This window comes from Apodemus sylvaticus, chromosome 20 (genome assembly GCF_947179515.1).
Source record: "Apodemus sylvaticus chromosome 20, mApoSyl1.1, whole genome shotgun sequence".
Taxonomy (NCBI): Eukaryota; Metazoa; Chordata; class Mammalia; order Rodentia; family Muridae; genus Apodemus; species Apodemus sylvaticus.
The window spans coordinates 28624328-28648884 of NC_067491.1; the positions used below are offsets into that span (position 1 = coordinate 28624328).

Here is a 24557-nt window from a genome sequence, read left to right on the forward strand (position 1 = left end):
CGTTCCCACTTTTCCATTTACTCTTTTACCTCAAAGATTACTTCTATCCTCATAAACTGACTATTTAATACTTTCTAACTATTGATCTTTTCTACTGGTAATCAAAAAATATGAAGGCATCTTAAATCCTTTCAGTTTTCCTAACATATTCAAGTTATGAGCAATTCTTCCAGAATATATACAGAATATCTTTCATCTTTTATCTGTTGCGCCAATACAGGGTTGAGCAAGGGCTATTAATTCAGCCTCCTGGGAGGACTGAACACGGTAGAATCGAGCAGTCTGGATGACCTCGATTTCAATGAATACAACAAAAGAAGATGATACTGTTACCTTTAAGAGTACAAATTCATCAAATGCCTGTCTTTAAGATCTGACTCGGCTGCACTAAACTTTTATTCTTGCTCAATGTATTTTCATTATACAGAGGAAATCCAGTTTCAGGTGTGAGATCTGAACAAGCTAAACAATGACATTTAACAGATGATACAACTCATTCTACACAGCATGGACAGGCCTTCAGTTTGAAATCCTGCTACCTTGGCTACCTGAGTAGCCAGCCCAGGTCACCAAGCCCTGTTGTAAGCACCATCATAATAGAAGCTTCAAACAGTTTGGCTGTAGCCACCTCTTACAAACATGATATGTAGACTCCTCTGCTTTTTTTTTTTTTTTTAATGGAAGGAATATACTATAAGAGGCAATAGAAAGCATCTGCTGAATTATTCCTCACAATGTGCCATCATCCCCTTCTTAAATAAATGAGACAGTTAGAAGGTTTTGAAGAGAAAAACAAAAGAGAAAGCTTCTTTTACCTGTGTATCCATGAGGAGACTTAGGAAGTGCCATCTCAAAAAGTTCTTGAGATGACTATTTTTTAAAAGGGTGTTATTATTGATTTTTCTTTAAATTACCAGTCAGTCTTTCTAATACTTTCATCCTCTTTTAGTGGTATGGTCTGTTTTTTGCAGGGTAGAAAATATCCACATGTGAATGAAATAATTTCTCCAACTTTGGACAGCATTGTGACCTTTTTCTAGAATTTTTTTTTATGTCAGCTACTTTTTAAAAAAGATACATAGTTTCTTGTTTTCTATTTAGATCAAGTAAGGATATCAATGTTCCAAGTATACATGATATGAGCCAGCCCCTCACATAATGTTCAGAAGAAATAATGTTCAAAACACTCTTAGAATCTGTTGAGATAATGTTTTGTACACTATGTAAAGGTTAGCCTTATATTCCTCAAATACTGATTTCTATACAGGCAGAGAGTTGAGTACAGGCTGCACTTTAGTATTGTTATTTTTATGAAGCATCATCATTCTCCTTGCTTAGTAACCATCACTTTCTGATTGGTCAATAAAGAGCTGATCAGCCAATTACCTGGGCAGAGGAAATAGGAAGACTGGCCTTCCAAACCCAGTTAGGGTCCCAGGGAGAGAGAATTAGGAGAAGGAACATGTGGAAGATTTGCCACAAAGTCATAAGGAGAGAGTAGACATGGGGACACACCAGAATGAGCTAAGGCAAAGCTAGATCTAGGCAAGTAATGGGTATTTGTCTTGTAGTAACAGCCTTAGAGGGTTGGAATACCTCAGAGCCTGCACAGCCTAGGCTAACAGCTTGTTAACAAACTTGATAGGTCTTTGTGTCAATTTTTGTTAACAAACTTAATAGGTCTTTGTGTTGATTAGGAGCTAGAAAGGGAAAAGATAAGGATTTTATGTTTAAATCACAATCTACAGAATCTTTTGTTTAAATCATTTATAATTGAAAGAAACATGAGGAGATTGCATAAAACTCATACATAACCATCCATGCATGCTACTAGTTTACACCTAAAATAGCAAACAAGTGTCAATTATTGCTGTATACATACTTACAAAAGATTCATTATCTAGCTCTTTAGGAAACTGACAGAACACCTTGTCATTGGGCGCTACCACTGTCTAGGAATCCATTTCATTACTTTCACTTGAATTTGAATGTTCTTGAATATGAGTTTACTTCTTTGATTGGCAACTTACCTGAATATTTAAGAGTATTTCAAGGTCTGAAATATGTCTATCATTATTCTAATAAAGATTTAAAACCAGGTTTTATTCAGGTATAAGTGGATAATAGGATGGTGTCAGCGTGGCTTTAAAGGACCCATTTAATCAACTACAAATATTCTAGTCATAATAGTAGAATATCAAAGCCAAAAAATAGAAAGAGTGTGATATAATGGTACCTCAAGAAGAGGACAGTCCATGCAAGAGAAGCATTGAGGCTCATTGTAACGAAGGTGCTATCACCTGATGCCCACTCAATTGGATAAGGCTATGAAGTTGGCACATAGCTTTTTGTTTTTTGTTTTTTTGACACAGGGTTTCTCTGTACAGCCCTGGCTGTCCTGGAACTCACTCTGTAAAACAGGCTGGCCTCAAACTCAGAAATCTGCCTACCTCTGCCTCCCAAGTGCTGGGATTAAAGGTGTGTGCCACCACTGCCCAGCACTGATGCTGGTCTCTCCTCCTCCTCCTCCTCCTTCTTCTTCTTTGTCTTTTGTTTGTTTTTTAAGTTGGCACAAATTGACACTGGCAAATTTGCAGGACTGCTCAGGTTCATAAGTTATCAATATTTATTTAAAAATATACCAGTTGTTATCTTGACACATAAGAAATAAAGTAGAGATAGTTAAGATCATGCATATCCATTGATAACGAGAAGGTCCACTCTGAAAGCAGACATAATGCCCAGGGTATAGGCATGAACCTATAGGTATAGTGCCACTGAACTTCTTGGAAAAGCATCACTGTTTTTCCAATTTGACTTCATACGTTCCTTTGCCATCGCTGCAAGAAGACATTAGTACATTATCTAATCATTTCACATATGCTGAAGTTCCTAAAACATTAAAAGGCCTTCTACCATAGGCTGTTTGTCTGCCAGTCGGCCAGTCATGGGGCCTGTGTCCTGCGTGGAGAGCAGCAGAGGGAGTGATTCCCTGCGGCCATCTTCGCGGTCTGCCGGGGCAGAAAAGCATCACTAGGTAATGTATTATCCTGAGTTTAAGACCTCTGGGGGTGCAAACTGCCAGGGGTCTGCCTGCACCCAGGACATGAGCATATAGTCGGTTCATCTGCCAGCCAGTCGGTCGTGGGGCCTGTGTTCTATGTGAGGATCAACAGAGGGAGTGACCCTTCCCCCCACACACACACCATCTTCACTACATGACAGAGCAGTCTGGGAACACCTGGTTCACCTTGACAACCCAAGTATAACATTGCCTGAGGCAAGACTGAGCAGAGTTCCAAAGGCACAAAAGAGAAACACAGCATATCAGCAACCTGTGCCAGAGGAAACCCAGTCATCCAGTGTCTCGGAACTAGCCTTAAAGGTTCACAGTAGGTTTAAGCACCAGCCAGTGACAATAAGATCTTCTAACACCAGTGGGAACTAGATGGCTAAAGTCAAATGCAGGAACGTTACTAACAGAAACCAGCATCTGAACCCAATTCTCCAACAACAGCAAGTCCTGGATACCACAACACACCAGAAAAACAAGGGTTGGATTTAAAATCACTGGTAAGGATGCTGTAAGAGGAACACATGAAGGACATAAATAAATCTCTTAAAGAAATTCCGGAGAAAAATGATCAAAAGCTAGAAGCCCTTACAAGGGAAACACAAAAAATCACTTAAATTCAGGAGAATATGGGTCATAAGTTAGTAGCCAATAAGGAGGAAATGCAAAAATCACTTAAAGAAATACAGGAGAACTTTGATCAACAGGCAGAAGTCATGAAAGAGGAAACACAAAAAATCTCTCAACGAATTACATGAAAACACAAAGAAGCAAGTGAAGGAACTGTGCAAACACTTGCAGGATCTAAAAACAGAAGTAGAAACAACTAAAAAAGCACAAAGGGAGACAACTTTAGAGACAGAAAACCTTGGGAAGAAATCAGGGGTCATAGATGCAAATATCAACAACAGAATACAAGATATAGACCAATCTCAGATGCCAAAGATACCATAGAAATCATTGTCTCAACAGTCAAAGAAAATGCAAAATGCAAAAAGCTTGTAAGCCAAAACATACAGGAAATCCAGGACACAATGAGAAAGCCAAACCTAAGGATTATAGGCATTGATGAGAGTGAAGACTTACAACTTAAAGGGCCAGCAAATATCTTCAACAAAATTATGGAAGAAAACTTCCCTAACCTAAAGAGCCCATGAATATACAAGAAGCCTACAGAACTCCAAACAGACTGGACCAGAACAGAAATACCTCTCGTCACATAATAATCAAAACCCCAAATGTACTAAACAAAGAAAGAATACTTAGGGCAGTAAGAGAAAAAGGGCAAGTAACATATAAAGGAAGACCTATCAGAATTACACCAGACTTCTCACCAGAGACCATGAAAGCTAGAAGATCCTGGGCAGAGCTCATGCAGACTCTAAGAGAACACAAATGCCAGCCAAGACTACTATACCCAGTGAAACTCTCAATCACTATAGATGGAGACACCAAGATATTCCATGACAAAACCAAATTTATGCAATATCTTTCCACAAACCCAGACCTATAAAGGATAATAGCGGGAAACACCATTAAAATGAGGGAAATTATGCCCTGGAAAAAGCAGGATATTAAACTTCTTTCATCAAAGCCAAAGGAAGATAACCACACAAGATGAAAAAATTAACATCAAAAATAGTAGGAAGCAATAACTACTACTCCTTAATGTATCTCAACATCAATGGACTCAATTCCCCATTAAAAAGACATAGACTAGCAGACTTGATAAACAGGACCCAACATTTTGCTGCATACAGGGATCACACCTCAGTGTCAAAGACAAAAACTACCTTAGAGTAAAAGGATGGAATACAATTCTACATGCAAATGGTCTCAGGAAACAAGCCGGAGTTGCCATTCTAATATCAGATAAAATTGACTTTCAACATAATGTCATCAAAAGAGACGTGGAAGGACACTTGCTGGTCAAAGGCAAAATCCAACAAGAAGAACTCTCAATCCTGAACAACTATGCTTCAAATGCAAGGGCACCCTCATTCATAAAAGAAACTTTACTAAAGCTCAAAGCACACATTGCTCCTAACACAATAATTGTGGGTGACTTCAACACTCCCCTCTCATCAATGGACTGATCAGGAAAACAGAAACTAAACAGGGAGACAGTGAAACTAATTGAAGCTTTGGACCAGTTGGATTTGACAAATATATATAGAAATTTTCATCCCAAAGCAAAAGAATATACCTTTTTCTCAGCACCTCATGTTACCTTCTCCAAAATCGATCATATAGTTCGTCACAAAACAGACCTCAACAAATATAAGAAGGTTGAAATAATCCCATGCCTCCTATCATATCCCTATAGAGTAAAAGTGGTCTTTAATAACAATAAAAACAACAGGAAGCCCACAAACACATGGAAACTGAACAATACTCTACTCACTGATACCTTAGTCAAGGAAGAAATAAAGAAAGAAATCAAAGATTTTTTAGAATTTAACGAAAATGAGGCACAACATATCCAAACCTATGGGACACAATGAAAGCAGTGCTAAGAGGAAAACTCATAGCTTTCAGTGCCTCCGAAAAAAAATTAGGGAGAGCATATAGTAGAAGCTTAATGGCACAACTGAAACCCCTGGAACAAAAAGAAGTTAATTCACCCAGGAGTAGAAGAAGACAGGAAATCATCAAACTCAGGGCTGAAATCAATCAAGTTGAAACTAAGAGAACCATACAAAGAATCAACAAAACCAGGAGCTGGTTCTTTGAAAAAAATCAACAAGATAGATAAACCCTTAGCCACACTAACCAAAGGGTACAGAGACAGTATCCAATTTATCAAAATTAGAAATGAAAGGGAGATATTACAACAGGAACTGAGGAAATTCAAAAAATCATCAGATCCTACTACAAAAGCCTGTATTCAACACAACTGGAGAATCTGGAGGAAATGGACAGTTTCCTAGACAGATATCAGACACCAAAATTAAATCAGGACCAAATAGATCATCTAAACAGACTCATAATCCCTAAAGAAATAGAAGGGGTCATAGATAGCCTTCTGACCAAAAAAAGCACAGGACCAGATGGTTTTAGTGCAGATCTCTATCAGACCTTCAAAGAAGACTTAACACCAATACTCTTCAAACTATTCTACCACAATAGAAACAGAAGGAACACTCCCAAATCCTTCTACGAAGCCACAATTATGCAGATACCAAAACCACACAAAGATCCAACTAAGAAAGAGAATTTCAGGCCAATTTCCCTTATCAATATCAATGCAAAAATACTCAATAAAATTTTTGCCCACCGAATCCAAGAACACATCAAAACTGTCATACACCATAAGCAAGTAGGCTTCATCCCAGGGATGCAGGTATGGTTCAATATAAGGAAATCCATCAATGGCATCCACTACATAAACAAACTCAAAGGGAAAAAAAACACATGATCATTTCATTAGATGCTGAAAAAGCATTTGACAAAATTCAGCATCCTTTCATTCTAAAATCTTGGAAAGGACAGGAATTCAAGGCCCATATCTAAACATAGTAAAAGAAATATACAGCAAGCTGGTAGCCAACATCAAACTAAGTGGAGAGAAACTTGAAGCAATCCCACTAAAATCAGGGACTAGACACGGCTGCCCCCTCTCTCCATATCTTTTCAAAATAGTTATTGATGGACTAGCTAGAGCAATTAGATAATATAAGGAGGTCAAAGGGATACAAATTGGAAAGGAAGAAGTCAAACTATCACTACTTGCAGATGATATGATAGTATACTTAAGTGACCCAAAAAACTCTACCAGAGAACTCCAACAGCTGATAAACAACTTCAGCATAGTGCCTGGTTATAAAACCAACTCAAGCAAGTCAGTTGCCTTCCTATATACTCAAAGGATTAGCAGGCTGAGAAAGAAATTAGGGAAATGACACCCTTCACAATAGCCACATACAGCATAAAGAATCTTGAGGTGACTCTAACAAAACAAGTGAAAGACCTATATGACAAGAACTTCAGATCTCTGAAGAAGGAAATCGAAGAAGACCTCAAAAAATGGAAAACTCTTCCATGCTCGTGGATTGGCAGGATTAATATAGTTAAAATGACCATCTTGCCAAAAGCAATATACAGATTCAATGTAATCCCCATCAAAATCCCAACCCAGTTCTTCATAGAGCTAGAAAGAGCAATTCTCAAATTCATCTGGAATAACAAAAAACCCAGGATAGCTAAAACTATTCTCAACAGTAAAAGAACTTCTGGGGGAATCAGTATCTCAGACCTCAAACTTTACTACAGAGCAATAGTGATAAAAACTGCATGGTTTTGGTACAATGTCAGGTGAGCGGATCAATGGAAAAGGATTGAAGACCCAGAAATAAACCCACACACCTATGGTCACTTGATCTTCAACAAAGGAGCTGAAAGCATCCAGTGGATAAAAGATAGTCTTTTCAACAAATGGTGCTGGTTCAACTGGAGGTCAGCATGCAGAAGAATGCGAATATATTCTTCTGCATGCTGACCTCCAGTTAGCAGACAATATTCTTGTCTCCTTGTACTAAGCTCAACTCCAAATGGATCAAGGACCTCCCCATAAAACCTGACACACTGAAACTAATCGAAAAGAAACTGGGGAAGACCCTTGAAGACATGGGCACAGGGGATAAGTTCCTGAACAGAACAACAATAGCTTATACTGTAAGATCAAGAATTGACAAATGGGACCTCATAAAACTACAAAGTTTCTGTCAAAAAGACAAAACATCAACCAACAGATTGGGAAAGTATCTTCACCCACCCTAAATCTGACAGAGGGCTAATATCTAATATATACAAAGAACTAGAGAAGGTAGAACCCAGAGAACCAAATAACCCCATTAAAAAGTGGGGTACAGAGCTAAACAAAGAATTTTCACATGAAGAATTTTGGATGGCTCAGAAACACCTTAAGAAATGTTTAATATCATTAATCATTAGGGAAATGCAAATCAAAACAACCCTGAGATTTCACCTCACACCAGTCAGAATTGCTAAGGTCAAAAACTCAGGAGACAGCAGGTGTTGGCAAGGATGTGGAGAAAGAGGAACACTCCTCCACTGCTGGTGGGATTGCAAGATGGTACAACCATTTTGGAAATCAGTCTGGCAGTTCCTCAGAAATCTGGGCATGACATTTCCGGAGGACCCTGCTATACCACTCCTGGGCATATTCCCAGAGGACTCCCCGGCATGCAATAAGGACATATGCTCCACTATTTTCATAGCAGCTCTATTTGTAATAGCCAGAAGCTGGAAAGAACCCAGGTGTCCCTTTCTCGTTGGAAGCCAGAAAAGGGAAAATCATTTGAAGTGTTAATAAAGAATATATCGAATAAAAAAAATTTTAAAAAAAGAAAAAAAGCCTTCTACCATGTGATGCAACCACATGGTACCTTCAAATTTACTGACCCATACAAGACTTAGACACCCCCCCCCCAAAAAAAAAAAGCTTCAGTTGTTATGGCTAAACACTGAGCATTGCTCATTTAACAAGCAACAACTGAATGGATAGAGTATATCTAGCCAGTAAAATATTTCTGTTTCAGTAGAAACAAACTATTTGCAAACACTGCAGTAACACATATGAATTAACAAGTATTTGTGCTGACTAGACAAACTGCAAACTAGAGCACAGTATAGAACCCTTGGTGTTGTTATTATTATTATCATCATCATTATTATCGTTATCATTTTGAAAATGAAGACTGGATTACAAGAAATGATCAGGTGCTGCTTTGAATCTGTATGGGGGCTACTGGGGGGACCCATTACAGAGGGTCGGGAAGAATATTTTGAAGCTGATGCTAGGAGACCATAAAGAGACTTCATGTGCAGATGTATGTCAGACTCACCAAGTTATCCAGTTATGTGTTTAATGACACGTCTCAGTGAAGCTGGCAGCCCTACGAATGATTTAATGGTGGTGTTCTTAATAAAAGTTATTCAAATAAAGCAGAAATTCCAGGGGACATAAAAAAGGAAAATATTTATGCTTTCCAATTCTGTATGTTTTTTCTAATCAGGCTCCTGGAATAAAGTAAAAGCTTCATATGAAATCATCGTCTAGGTCAACATTTTTTAAAAAAATAATTACCCCTAGATTCACACTTTCATACTGTTAAAAGTTAAAAAAACTAAAAAAAGTTGATGTCCTCCCCAGTTTCATGTTTCACTCACGTGACACAGCCGAAAGTGTGCCTAACCCTCAGGCAGAGATTTCAGTGGGTTCAGCCTCATTGTCTATTTTAAGAATGAACATGAGTCATGAGCTCTTTAAAAGCTAAACTGATTCAACACCAAGTCTGGAGTGTCTCTTGATTTTTGAAAGGCCTGAGACATTAATAAAACACCCAAGCTCATCACACTTGTCTCATACCCTCATTTAAAAGGCGGCTCTTCTGTACATGATTTCACCCCCACAACTCAGTTTTTGCTTTTGCCAATTGTAATCCGAATCAGAACTTCTGAAGTCGAAAGTCATGGATCTAGACGGGCAAGACAGCTGATGATGGCTTTAGGCTCTTATAGCATGGCATTCACACCGATTGCACACTTAAACTAATCTGGAAGGCATCTGTCAACAAGGAGTTAAATCTATCATCCTCCTACATTTGGCATGGCAGACTGATTCTCTCCTCTCCTCTCAGGCAGTGAGTATTTGAGATACTAGTGCAGCCTTGAAAAGCAGAGCATTTACAGTGATACCATGCCAACCACTGGGTCCCTTTAACTACTTTGGCTCTTTCCTACTTACAATGGTCAAACTCTAGCAGTGTGCACTGCAATTCAGTGACTGGTACAAACAGGCTAGACCTTCAACTTTTCTGGAGCTCTGTACTGCACACAGGCATCTGTCTTGAAGCTATAAAAACAGCAAGCACTGATCATGTGTAGCGTATCCAATTACCATCTTTTGTTCTGTCCTTGAATCTGGGTTGTAATTAAGATTATTATCTAGTTTTGGAAGCCACTGATGAGCCCCTGCTGTTCATACGTGCATTTTAAATATAGGTCAAGGTCAAGCCACAGCAGTCTGTACCTTGCTTGATATTAGCATACTTAGTAGAGCTTGTCAAGCGTCACCTTGGCTGCCATCTGCTGTAGCCACCCAGAACACCAGCTTTCCTGAGCCACAGTCTCAAGCATAAAGCCAGAGAGGTTTATTTGCTTTTAAACTTGGGAGGAGATTCTGTGCCTTAGATGAAGGCCATGTCCAGCACCTTTAAGTCACATATCACTTCTTGTCTGAGGCCAAGTATTACACTCCATTTCTGTAGACTATTTTTCTGATAGATAAAGCTGCTCTGAAGTCAGGTCAAACTCTCATTACAATCCTTTAAGGATGAGTGCAGAAAGCTGGATGTGGTGGCACACGCCTTTAAGCTAGCACTGGGAAGACAGAGGCAGGCAGACCTTTGTGAGATTAAGGCGACCCTGGTCCACATAGTTCCAGGACAGCCAAAGCTATGCAGAAACCCTGTTTCACAAAGGATGATGATGATGGGGTCAGTAAGAGGAGGAGGAGGAGTGGGAGGAGGAGGAAGAAAAGGAGGGAAAGGAGGAGGAAAAAAGGGGAAGGAGGAGGAGGGGAGGTGTTGGAAGAGAAAGAAAAGAGAAAGAGGAGGAGGAGGATGTGGAGGAGGAGGAGGAAGAGAAGGCGGCACAAAAGGAAGCAATGAAAAGCCTACTGCACTTTTACAAATTAAAACTATGGCAAAACTTCCTGTGTGTATGGTAAATTCAAAGACTGAGATCATTCTCTGGTCATCTAAAGCTTCTTCATGTTCACAGTTATCCTTTTACAGTCTTCTCTTGGTAATGGACATATGTGGCTTAATATTTTAAATATTTTGTTTTGTAGCACTGGGGCTTTAGCCCAGGACCTTGACAAGCTAGACGAGCAACGTCCTGTAGCTGTAACCTCAGCCTACAGAACAAGTTCTCAGCTACTACACTGCTCAAAACATTGGCCTTTTCCTTGCTTTGTGTCTATCCCCATTTTTATCCTTTCTCAATAGAATTTATTTTTATAATTTATGAGAATGGTGATCAAGAGTATATATACTCTGGTCCAGTACACTGACATGTGCCTATAGTGCTACTAGCTGGCCCCTAGGGATGTGGAAGATCAAGTCCAGTTGATGCCAACTTAGGCAAACACCTCAAAAGATGCCCCAGTCAGTAAAATGACTTCTGTGCTGTCCAAGTTGGTAGATCTGAGCTGGGATTCCCCAATACCTGCTCCTGAACCCCAGTGCTGGGAAGGCAGGGACAGGAAGACTGAAGGTTAGTGAGAAACTCTAAACCAATTAGGTTCTGTGTGATTGAAGGCTTCAACTGTTGGTGTCCGCACCCATGCATACTTGGACATATAAACATAGAGATAATGTGGTATATGTACATCCAATATATATACAAGTAGGGTGGGTTGGGATACATCCTCTAAACCAGCCAGCATGTCAAATTTAAGTTACAATACTGTCCCAAGGCAGAACAAGTCAGTCAATAAGGAGACAATATTTTCTCTGTATGGGAGGGACACTTAGGAATAAAGAGGAAATATCCACACTTCTAGTTTGTCTCTAGCTTTAGTAACCTTGAAGCCTTTTCTTAAGCATTTACCTTTACAATTATTTTTCTCTCTGTACACGGCTGATACAACTAATCCCTTAAGCAACTGGATTGTCTCAGCCTCCACACTCAGCTTCCCTAGGTTTTGTTTGTTTGTTTGTTTGTTTTACACTAAATTCCTCCAAGAAGCTTTGGCTAAGGCTTTGGGGAGTGTAGCACAAGAATTAAGAACCATTACTGAGCCAATCTCTGCTATTCAAACCTCAGGGTAGAGGTTTCAGATGAGCAGTATGTTTTTTTGCCACACTCAAGTCTGAACCTTTTCTTTTGAACATAACGCTGATTGCTGTCCTAAAATATGTTTGGATGTAAACAAAATGAAATAAAAACAAATGAACAAGACTAAAACAAAAACAAACAAACAAGCAAACAAACCTCAACACAGACCTCTCCTCAATACTGTTGTAAAAGGTACTTCACCCGATTTTTCACTTAAATCTTAGAAGGACCAGATCTCTGTTTCAGCCTGAAGACTCTAGAACAGAGATTTGAATAAAGGAGTTCAATGACACTGCTTACTGTGTGTGCTTCCTTAATCAGATTATGGCTTTCTGGGCTGTTCAGAAGCAATAGCGCATTACACACTTCTAAGCACTATTTTTCCATGCAGGGAGCAAGTTTTGTATTTCCTCAATATGTTACTGAACTTTTAAACACAGGATGAAGGCTGTAACACACAAAGCTTTTTAAAAATCTTTAAGACAGTTTTAGAATGTATTTGCTACCGTTTATAAAGCACACAGTTTTATAACCATTACTGTGCAGTCTATTTGCTTACAATGTCAAGACATTCTAGTTGTGGCAACTGAAGGCAGAAAGGTTCTCTCAGCTTGCAAAAGTACCAACAATATTACACAGTCACAATACAGAACTTGATTGCTGTGAAAATGTTGAGGTTCTACCATTATTTAAAAGATATTAAACAAATGTTTCCATTAAACAGAATGCTTCTATGAAATTCAATTCCTAAATCAAATGTATTAGGTCTGTCTTACTATGGAGATACAAACTCTTTTACTCTACTTTCAGGTAGCCTAGAAAATCCTCTTTCCTGTACCATGTACTAAAAATGAATAAATAAAAACTCCAAAGGTGAGTCACTCCTTCCCTTAATTAAAATGAACTTCAACAATGAATAATCTATCAGGACTGGTAGTGGGGGTGTGACATCCCAGTTCTCCTGGTGGAGGCAAGAGAGCACAAGTTTGAGAGCAGAGATCTATAAGCTGCAGAGAAACCCCATCTCAAAACTCCTGGGGCTCCAACAGAGTTCTGTGTTAGTATGGCTGCCAAACCCGTGCAAGGACCTAAGGTTAATTTCCTAATCAACTGAAACATGTTCACATCATTGAAATGTCTCCCTGTGAGCTCAGGCCTATTTCAAAGTAGTTTATTTCACATAAATTCCACTGAAGTTTTTAAACATCTTCAGGATTAAAGTCATTTTTTGATGGAGAATATATATAGAAAATTTTCTTTCACAAAAACAAAAAAATAATTCAGCAATTCATTTGATGTCAACAAATTGAGGCTCCTGATACACATACAAAAGGAAGCAACAGTCAGTCAGAATTCAATCCTTAACGAGAAAGTGTCTGCTTTAACTGTTTTCTTGTATTTTCTGAAGAAGATTCTCCATCTGTAAATTCAGGTTAGGCTGGCCCTTTTTTGTCTTTTTGCTCAGTATTTTGAAAGCTTCCATTTTTTTCTTTTTGTAGAGCTTCTGAGCCTCTTCTCTCTCTTGCTTTCTCATTTCGTATTCCTATGATCATAAACACACGATCTTCATTAGTCATAAGCAGGAAATATAGGCCAGAAATTGTTCTGAAATTGCTGTGGCTCTGCTATCCTGATAATCTTTTATATTGTTTAAGAGGGGAATTGATGTAGTTGTCCTCTTTGCTTTCATACCATCATGATATAAGGAGTACCTCATGGTAAAAAAGTCAGCGCAGTACTTAATGCATTTGTATGTAAGAAAAAGATAAGTGTTTAATGATTTCACTGAGAAATTATATACTTAATTAACAATTTCATTGTTTAAATCCACTAACGAATTAGCCCTCTAATTCTTTATTGAAAAAATGAATCCTTTCTAAAGGTTAACTGTTAATATCCTGGTAAAAAGTTCATTTCTAGTAAACCGTACTTGTATTTTTTTGCTGTTGTTAACTAATTCACAGATTTAACTTAGAAAATGCTACTTACCTACTATATACGTACAAAACATTCTGCTAGACACGAGTCATTTCACTTGCTATGATAAAAATTCAAATCTAAGTATAGAGGACTATAATTCAAAATGATAATAGTTCTGCAGATCCACTATTCATCAAGCACTCCAACATTCTTACTAGCTTCAAGGTAACAGATGAAAAGACGCTGTACTGTACTTCATCTCTGGTCCAGAGTGCCTCAAAATGATATACTAGACAAACATTAGACTTGTAGTTATTTGTAACTACAAGGAATTATAACTGGCAAGGAATCTTACATGCAATTTGTGAAACTATAGCACATATCCTCCTAAAAAACTTACAGTTTACTTTGTTGGTAAACTAGGGCTAAGCTCAGTAATAAGGAAGTGCCGTGCTGGGGACCACTCTGTGGCAGAGCTTGGTTTTATAAACAAATTTTCAAGTGCTCATCATGCTACATCACATTACTTAAAATCAGTTAACCATGTATTTATTTTAAACAAACTTAAGGATAAGAAGCTGGATGTGGTGGAGCAAGTGTTTAATCCCAGCAATGATGAGGCAGAGGCAGGGGGATCTTTGAGTTCCAGGCCAGCCAGAGCTACATAGTGACACCCTGCCTTAAGAAAGGTCTAAAAATTATTCATTAATTTTCTTAGATTAAGAAAATCATCAACATTCTGATTAATTAGGTCTTAAGAACTGAAATTTACAGCACATAAGATTATTTCAAGGAACTTGCTAAAGAACCCAATTCCTAGGCCATAGTTTGAGAAACATCACAGATGCTGATATTATAGACCACCAACTTTTTTTGCTAGTTTGTTTTTTCAAATCTTATCATTGACCTACTAAGATTATCTGAGCCAATCAAGGACTTTGAATATTGTACAATTCTACAAGTCTACTGAGTAAACCCTAAAATAAGTATTAAATCAGATAATATTATGTAGCAATAGCAACACTAAGAAGCATAGCTTGCTCACATGTTAAAGAGAAAGAGAAACAAGGCTAAATAACCACAAAGTAGGACTTACGGATGTCTTAGCAGCACGCTTCACTTGTACGCGTTCATACTCTTCTTGTGCCTTCTGGTTCGAAGTTTTCTTTGGAAACGTCACAGAACTTGCAAGATAGATTAAGAAAGGTAAGTTAAAGCATTTAAAAATGATTTAGCCAAAATTATGCTACTATGTCAGATCCAGTATTTATACACAAAAGCTTCGCTAATACAAATCAAAGGTAGCATGAAGAGAATATCAATTCCAACTACAGCAACAACAAAAGGGAAATGCCCAAAAAAGCTACAGTATAGTCATGACTGCAGATTAGAGGGTGGTAAATGAAGATCTGGGGAGAAATATTCAACAAGCTCAGTAAGGATGGAGAGTGAACTGTTAATACAAGTGGTAAGTGAAGTACCAGATGCATCAGAGGTATAAACAAACCTCAATGTGACTGCTTTCGTCACCTTGTGTCTGTTTCCTCCTCTTACCACTAGTTATCCAGCTTAGATAGTCTCCAATCGCTGTTGAACTACCTTGAGCTCTTGGAAAGGGAAGTCGCTAGTGTGTCACTTGTTACCCGACTTAGTAACAACCTTCCTTCCCTGTGAGTCTCACCTTCTCAGATCATAACTATAATCCATTCCAGCAGCTCCTGAGTTAAAAATAAATGCACGTCTTCAATCACCAAAGTCTATCTGCTAGCAAGCTAATAATGGTTAGCTTTTCATAGTAAATTTCTGCATGAAGAATAAACCAGTCATGACTTCCCATTCACTCCTCGACTCTCTGACAAGCAATTTCTGCTCCACCATTCCAAACCGTCCTTACCAAGACAGCACTCATCTCCCAGCCCAAAATATCCAATAGGCTTTCTGCTTCCTTCTATTATCTACTCCTGAAAACCTGAGTGTGACCCATAGAGTGTCATTCTTCACTTCTAATTCTCATGCCTGCAAGTGTTCCTGTAGCTTTGGGCACAGTGTGTGACATATACAGAGACTAAGGGACTGCTCACCACTGTATTTGAGGAAAGGGCTCTCCACAAACCAGACAGTACCTGTCTCATCTGTTCCCTGTCAGAAGTCTACTGAATACTAAACACCACCAACCCTCATTTCTTCCTTTATCCCCACTGTATACTTTGCTCTCATTTGCAACACAAATAATGCTCAACGTTGTTTTTGAGGATTATATACATTCATACAAAGTATTATTGATCAAGCCTACCCACCATTTCTTCTTCTCCAATTCCTCCCCCATCCTTTACTTCTCTACACCTTTTTCTCCCAGCTTCATGTGCATCTTTTGTATTTTTACTAAATGGAGTAGTCCACTTCCTGATGCCAGCATGTGCATGTGCATGGTTGTGGAGCCATCTACTGGAGCATGGGGAGTCTCTTGGGCATGTCTGAAGAAGACTGATTCCCCTACCCAGTCATCAATTGCCAAAATCTATTAAGCAACATATGGGACTTTGTAACTCCCTCCCCAGTGCATGATGGGATTTTGCCAGGATCTTGCATATGTCTTGTGCATTTGATAATTGCCCCAGCTTTGAAAATAGTTTTATAAACTAGCTCTAATAAAATCAACGTGGTTAAGACAGTTTTGTTTTAAGGTAAAGTAACATAAGCTGGTCTGACACTCACCATCTACCTTAGTCTATGCTCTAACTATTCGGTCCTCCCGTGTTAAGCCTCTTCAGTACTCAGTACAGGAATTAACAGGGATGAGCCTGCACTCATCCAGGAAAAAGTCCATGTGTTAAATATTTTTGTTGTGTAATAGGATGGAATCTTACTATGTACAAGCTAGCTTTGAATTACCAGCAATCTTTCTGTTTCAGCCTTCTGGGAAGATTTCAGGTATATAAAACCATCCCTTGCTTGGCTTTCATTTACTGCAAACTATTTCCTGTACCCTTTGCAGAGAATGCAAATTAAAATACAGAGAACAGCAATTAGCAGTCATAAAGTTACCAAATACTAAGCATGTTTTAGAATACTTGATATAAATGAACATGACAAACTGTCATGCTTTAGGAACATCATTCACTGAGAACATGATCCAAGTTGAGGCTGCGAAAGATGGTGTACGGGATGGCTCTCAAATAATCTTATACTATCCTACCTATCATAGTGGACACTGGTATACCAACATGGGATGTCTGGCTTTACAATCCAAAGTGCCAATGGCTACACACTTACATTATTTTTCTAGTATATGGCTATGTTGCCCATGCTGGCCTGAACTGGTAATTGTCTGGTCTCAGCTTCCTAAATGTTGGGCTTGCAGATCTACAACATCGAACCCAGCCTCCAACCCCAAATTAAAACACACACATTAATACTGGGTTTAATTACAGTCCGATTATATGACTTATTCTTGAGGATCTGCAATTCAAAACTCAGATCTATTAATTCTCATGTCAGATTTTCGTCATGTCTGCTCAACTAGCTTATTTCAGTCATTGAACACTAAAAGGGGATACTCCATGAAATATTATTACATGACTTGGAAAATGTGTTAAGAAAAATTTTAATTCTTACACAAGTTTCTCTGTGTCTTCAATAACACATTATTTACTTTTAAAGTGAAGAATTTCCCAAGAAGAAAGTGCATACTTTCCTGTGCTCAGTTCTGGCTGAGGCTGGAAATCACTCAACTGCTCTTTGCATAAAGTTTGCTCAGTGTTGCCTTCCTCTTCAGGCAAAAGCTGGTCAACTTGTTCTGACAAAAGCAGACCAACCTTTCTTTGCTGTTTTCTGAGTCTTTCTTCTTCAGCTAGATAGAGGTGTCAGATGTTCTGGGTAATGATCCGTGAACTGGGATTCCCATGAGATTGGTGCTTTCTTCACCTTCTACAGCAATTTCTTGTAATTTTGCTGGACCTTCAGTTTTCTCCGAAATGCAAAACCTTGTCCTAACATTGAAGGATATCAGTCACAATTACTTTAACAGAAATGAAGGGTTTTATTTTCTTTTACATATATTCAAATGATAGAATTACTTGGCTTTGCTTTAAAGATTGCATTTATGCAACACATTTAATGATATGATGAAGAGCAGGTCATTAATATATACCTGAATATAATACTAACAGTAGTTAGACATCGCATAAGAACTTCTAAGTACTGCTAATCAGTAAACAAATCTTTACTGCTTAGCTTGAATTTATAATTGTATCTACAAATTACATTTTCTTTAATTCACACAAAATCTCACTTGGGTCTCCAATAAATACTTAAAAATAAGGTAGGACAATCTATTATTGGAGAAATTTACTAATCACTTATTTCCCAAACAACACAACGACACACAATAAAACATAAAACAACAAAAGGGGAGATACTGTAAGAATTTCTGAACATGTCAATTATTATTAGATTGAACAAAAAATACTTAACCATTTGACGTGCATTGAGAGGCTTTACAAAGACATCAAATCTAAGGAAGACAACAACAGTATGACCCTGGAGGGCTACTGAGGTGTTTTTTACTTATCAAAGCTTCGGGACAGTGTATTTTTTAACTCGATCTTGCTCTCTTTCCTTTGCTGTAACATAGATGTCTGTTTGTCCATTTCTACGTAGACAAGTGCACCTAGACGCTCCATGCTCCCGCTTAGACGAAAGAGCTGCGTTAAATGATTTAAGCTGACAGCACCGTCCGGTTCTCCCAAAGGACTGAGAAACTCTCGGGTTTGGAGGGCGTAGGAATGGTTTCCTCTGTCTCAAGCTGAACCGAATCTACGTCCTGGACTTTTTCCAAGCCGGGAACCTCCACAGCTCTCTCCTTACATACCCTCGCGCACGCTCCCCAGGAAGGCTTGCTGGTGGTTCGGCCGCCAGTTCCTGCGTTTCCCATTCTGGTTTCCGAGTCTGACCTGAGGAGTCCCTTACCCATGCGTCGCAAATCCTCCGGCCCGCCACCTCGAAGACGGCCGCCCGGTAGCCATTTCGCACCACCGGGTTCTTAGAAGTACAGTGGACGCCGACATAATACGTCACCAGGCAGAAGCAATCAAGAAGAACCGCCCAAACTAGTGCGTGCTCGGAGCTCGATTGCTTCAGCCTGTGCCGCTTCCGGGTAGAGAGGTGTCGTACGGCCTTGTTGGCGCCACCTGCAGCCGTGGAGGGCGAGCGTCACGGCGGCGGCCTGTTCTCTCCCCGGGACCCCAGACCTGCCCACGCTGCACGCCAAGTTACAGGACTTGCTGGGCTTCCCAAGGGGCGCCTTGGCCATTTCCAGCGCGCATACGGTGGACTTCTACACCAAGTCGGTCTGGCAGCAACTGGTCGACCTGCCCCCTGAGAGCGTGCTAGCCGCGCTGAGGAAGTCGGCGACGGAGGCCGAGGCGCGAGAGGCGCTTCAGCTGGAGGAGGCAGAGGCGGGATCAGGGAATGGCGGAGCGGGCGGGGCGGCTGTCAGTGCGTCCCCTGGTGGAACTCAGAGGAAGTGGCAGGGACTTGAAGGATCTGTCCCCAGCTGATGAGTTGGAGGCTTGTGAATAGTGAGGGTGGGCGGGGACCGGCGGGCTCCTCTCTGGGTTCTAGTCTGGGTGTTGGTAGAGTTCCACAATATACAGTAGTCAACACAGGGAAGAGGCGTTCCTTCACTTAATTATTTAACAATTTAGTTTTGAAAACATCAAAAGACTGTGTGACGACCATACAAGGTTGAAGTGAGCTTGGGAGACCAATAAGAGTTTGTTCCTAATCGGTACGAGGAAGATTGCATCCTGGATGAGGATGGTGATAGTGAAAGTTTGGAATGGTCGCTAGTTCGTTTGAGAACTGTACTTTCTATATATGTTATGCGCCTGAGTGTTTTCTAGGCTCTGGAGTTTCATACCCTTAAGAAACTTAGATTCTCCCATGTTTCTGGGGCGGCGGGGAGGGTTGGAAATAGAAAAAGGAACAATAGCAGCTACTGGAATTGCTTGTGCTTTGCTTCCAAGCTTTCCAGGTGTTGTCAGGGTTAGTGAACTTCCTCTCTGAGGCATCCTGTAAATGCAAAGTGCCGCGGGGGTGGAGGTAGGGATGGGGGGAGTGTTATAATGATAGAACTTAGGAAATATTGCTTCTTTGAAATCATTCTTGGTTGTTGGAGAGTTAGGCACCTTTCAGTTTGCTCCCATAGCATTCTGCGTTGATAGTGTGGTACATAAACTTGTAGAAAGCAGGAACCATATTTGCCTTAACAATAGATGGTTTTCAACATGTGGGAAAATATTCGGCATACATTAAATACTCCATAAAATGTTTGTTGAACAAATGATTCTTGTTGACTTTAAAAAACAAAAAACCAAGAAAACAACATTTAAGTGCAGAGCAAGACTTTGTTTAACTTTGTCTCTACCTGATGGAATATTTCCTTAAATAAAACATGTATGTGTTTCAGTTGTTACGTCATTCTCCAGCTATTCTCTCAAATTCTATACAATAAAATCCTTACTGTTTGCTCCACAATCAAGCTGTTCCTCACTAAAAGAAACGTTTTACCCCGTGTTGGTGCTTGTGTGGTGTGCGTACATGTGGATATGTTTACAGAGCCATATTGGGGCAGTCATGCACTTGGTAGAGTTTGACTTTGGTCAAGGACAATCCCTGGCTTTGGGCAGGAATCTGCCCTTAGGACATAATAGGGAAGTAGGTTAAAGCAGGAATTTTTATCCTTAGGTGGAGTGCTAAGAGTATACTTGACTATGGTCAAGGTTAACTTCTCTCAGATAGCCAGGATCCTGCTCCACTTAGGGTGGAGTGCTCAAAGTAAAGGTTAAGTTCCTTGTTCCTCCAGGTCTAGGAATTCCTGAATTAAGCAGGTGACCCACCCAGCTGCGGGAGCAGTCAAGAGGAGGACCTCCAAGAGAAGCTAGAAAACTTCCACCAGAACTCAGCCTGGAGTCTAGGGGGAAGGGTTTGCCCAAACTGTTAAAAGGTCTGGTGCCATTAAAGTTTCGGGCTTTGATCAGTGAATATTGTCTTGGCCATACTTCTTTTCGCCCCTTCCCTATTTATCCCTCAGCTTCTGTTCCAGAAACCCATTTCGTAATAGCTGCAGGCAGCTATGGAACCCAACAGATATGTATGTTGTTGTGAGGGGTGCACATGCATGTGGGTGTGCATGTGTGTTAAGACCTGATATTGCTGTCCAGTGTCTTCCTGGTTGCTCTCCACACCCTTCGTATGGTTGGCAGGATCTCATGTTGGACTGGAGCTTGCCATTTTGGCTGATCTGCCCAGTCAGCTTTTCCAAGGGTTCCCTTTTTCTCTCTCCCACAAGCGGGAATTATAGAGAGTGGGCTGGTTAGTTTTGTCAGCTTGATAGAAACTGGAATTACTTGGGAAGAGAAAACCTTAATTTAGAAGGTGCACTTATCAGACTGCCCTGCAGACAAGTCTTGGGGAAGTTTTCTTTATTCAAGAATTGATGTGGGAGGGCCCAGCCCACTGTGGGCAGTGCTACCCTTGTGCAGCAGGTGGTCCCGGGTTGTATAAAAAGCAAGCTGTTAGAGCAGTGAACAGAAAGCCAGGAAGCTTTATTCCTCCATGGCCTTGGCTTCAGTTCCTGTCTTCAGGGACTTGACTGCTGGAGATCCCACTTCATTTTCCCTTAGTGTTGGACTGATTGTGACATGTTAGCCACATAAACCTTTTCTTCCTCAAGTACGGTCTTTTCCCACTGTGGTCCTCGTGATTATGTGGAAAGCATTTCACCCTGACTTCCCCCCACCCCTGTTCTTTATCTGTTGTATGCTGTGGGCTTTGAGGGTCTTCGTGCCATTTTAGTGTCCATGACTACAACTTCACAGTAGTATGCACCACTGAATTACTTTGATTTTTATCTATTTTTTTTAATTTAGCAAATGTGTTTCTAAGTTTGTCTCATTGAATAGTTTATTTCTGAACAAATTAAGCTATGTAAAGATTTTTTAAATTCAACTATTATGGTTAATTCTAGTTTTATATTTAATTTCATTTCCAAATGTAATGCACTTCAATGGTAAGATGCTTTTAGAATGATTGACTGTATTTATGTATTCATTATGGTGTTAATATTGGTGTGGTAAGGATCTGCATGTTACTCCTTCTTCATATGTACTGTTTCATGCAAAATCATGTTTAGCATGTTTAAATAAAATATTTTTCATTTTATATGCAACTGTAAATTAAGCTATAGTTGTTTAGACAGAAAAAGAAAGAGAATAAACCTAGCATATAACTGGATCATACTATGCAACAATATGTATATTACAGTATAATGGATATTTGCAAAGTTTGTAAAATTTAACACAACCCATTTTCGAAGTTCAGTAAGACAGACTTAACTTTTGACTATTAAAATGTAAGACCCCCCAAAACTGAGGGCGCCCCAGCGCCCCACACCTCGGAAGGCGACACCCAAATCACTGGCGAGAAATGGTCTCAATGCAACAGCAAGAGGATTTTTTTATTCCAGAATTCTGGGTTCCACAGCCATACACCGCACAGGGGTAGAGGACTGTGGACCCTGCCTGCAGAATTGGGACAGCTTTTATAAGTTTACAACAAAGCCCGTGAATCACAAACCAATCATTCCTTAGCATCAAGAGCCCATGTAGTGTAAACCAATCTATTTGTACCACTCTATAGTTTTTAGGCCAATCAGTTTAAATTATCGGAGCCTGTGCTCCGTGGACCAATTAGTTTCATATTTTCTTGGAGGTCTATAGCTGTGTGAACTCCTTCCTGGATGTGGGTAATGGCATAAGCAGTTTACAGAAGCAAGATAAGCAAATAATTAGCTCATTTCCAGTTACCTTATGGGGCCAGGATCACCTAATCAAGGCCTTTTTGCCTAGCTCCTAAAGGGCGGGCTCTGGAATGTGAAGTGTTTGGGGCTCCTTAGAAGGCTGGAATTAGAGCTTCTTTGGAGCAAGATAGCATTTTAAACTTCTGACTTCTTGGAGTCATTAGAGTTAGGCTGTATTATTTTCTATCCTTTCAAAACAATTAAACGTTGTAGTCAACTATTGAAGAAGCCAAAGTCTTAAACTTTTATTAAATTTTCATGGGATAAAAACCTCCTTTTTCGAAAAAACATGCTCAACTCATCCACCACTTGGGGACCATTGTGCTTTTTATCCAAAGGAAAACTACCATGAGGCTTTTGTGGCAGTGCTAGAACTAATGGGGTTTGACCCATAGCAGTGATGGGGAGGGATTTTCAAATGAAAGACGATTTTGCATCAGGCTAGTTGGCTAGCTAGACATAAATTGGAGACACACAGAAGATAAAAAGATTTTTTAACTTTAACAGAAAATGAAATGCTATTGATCAACACAGGAAGTTGACAAAGAGAAAAATATGTCAGGAATAAGAATATTTATAGAAATAAATATTTTATATCATTGTGAAGATAATTATCAAGAAAATACTCTTGTCAGTATCTTCCTGAAATTCTGGTCCATTGGCAATGTGATTAATGATTTCCCCAATGCCTATAATGCAGTTATATCTATAACTAGTACATGTTTGTATCTTATATTGTGTTCTGTATGATCTAAGTCACTCTTGTCTCACACTAACATTGTCAGCATTCAGGCTGAAACAAGGTTTTATGCTTCCCTAACAGGCTCAGTGGTACTATTGAAGTCCTCGTAGTGGCCTCAGTGATTACCACCACTATGGAGGCTTAGAAGAATTCCATAGTTGATGATGCTACAATAGTAAGTGCATTGACATATGCTGTCATTCATGCATGCATCCATCCATCATCCATTCATTCATGCTGTGTGCAAAATACTTTTGCTTTACAACTAAACATGGAATGGTAGTAATTCTTTGTTTCTAGTGATACCACAAAAAAAAAAAAAAAACTTACACAAGTATTTTACTGTCTTTTCAGAGACATTAATTATCTCATATGTCCAAATTACATTTTAACTTCTGGAACCAAGATCATTTCTAGTGGAGAAGGAAATATTAAGAAGAGTAAAGAAAGTGGCTACAAAAATAAGCAAGTGTGTGATCTCTTAACATACCGCTATAGATTGATCTCTGCCAGAGAGGTTGCCAAACCTGATTCTGATAGTCAGGTCTGTTATAATGCCTGCTGGTATTTTGCCTGGTGTGGCATGCTACTGGAACATGGGGATTAAGAGCAAACTGTAAAGTCAGACTGCGTGGTTTGTTTGTCCTGATAGTGTGTGCACATTTGAATCAGTTACCATCTTGTCAAGTCTTAGATTTTTCCACCACAAATGACATAAGAGCAAAAATTAACTTGCTCAGAAGACAGGTAAAATGTTTAACCATGCCTGGCATGTGGTATTAAACATTCAGCACATCTTAGCAATGGAGCAGTGTGTTGTTGTGAGAGCTGATGGGGCGTGTCTTCCTTAGAGTCTGATAGGACACTCACATATGATAACAGGTAAGTAGTTTTGAAATATTAATTACGAATATATATTCGTTGCTTTTATTTCTAGTTTTAAAGTTTTGTGCATTTTTCCTCAGAGGTTCTCATGGTCTGTGTGTTTGACTCTTGTTTTCCTGTATACATTGGCATCTAGTAGAAAGAGTAAAAGCAGGTTAGAAGTATCTTGGTATCATGTTTTGAAAACAACCTCTCCTGCCTCATTTCCATCT

The 24557-nt window shown here is 39.5% G+C and overlaps 1 pseudogene; it reads right to left on the bottom strand.

Annotated features, from left to right (window-relative positions):
• Positions 1-9051: 9051 nt before the first annotated feature.
• Positions 9052-19097, bottom strand: LOC127670868 (thyroid transcription factor 1-associated protein 26-like; annotated as a pseudogene).
• Between the last annotated feature and the right edge of the window lie 5460 nt (positions 19098-24557).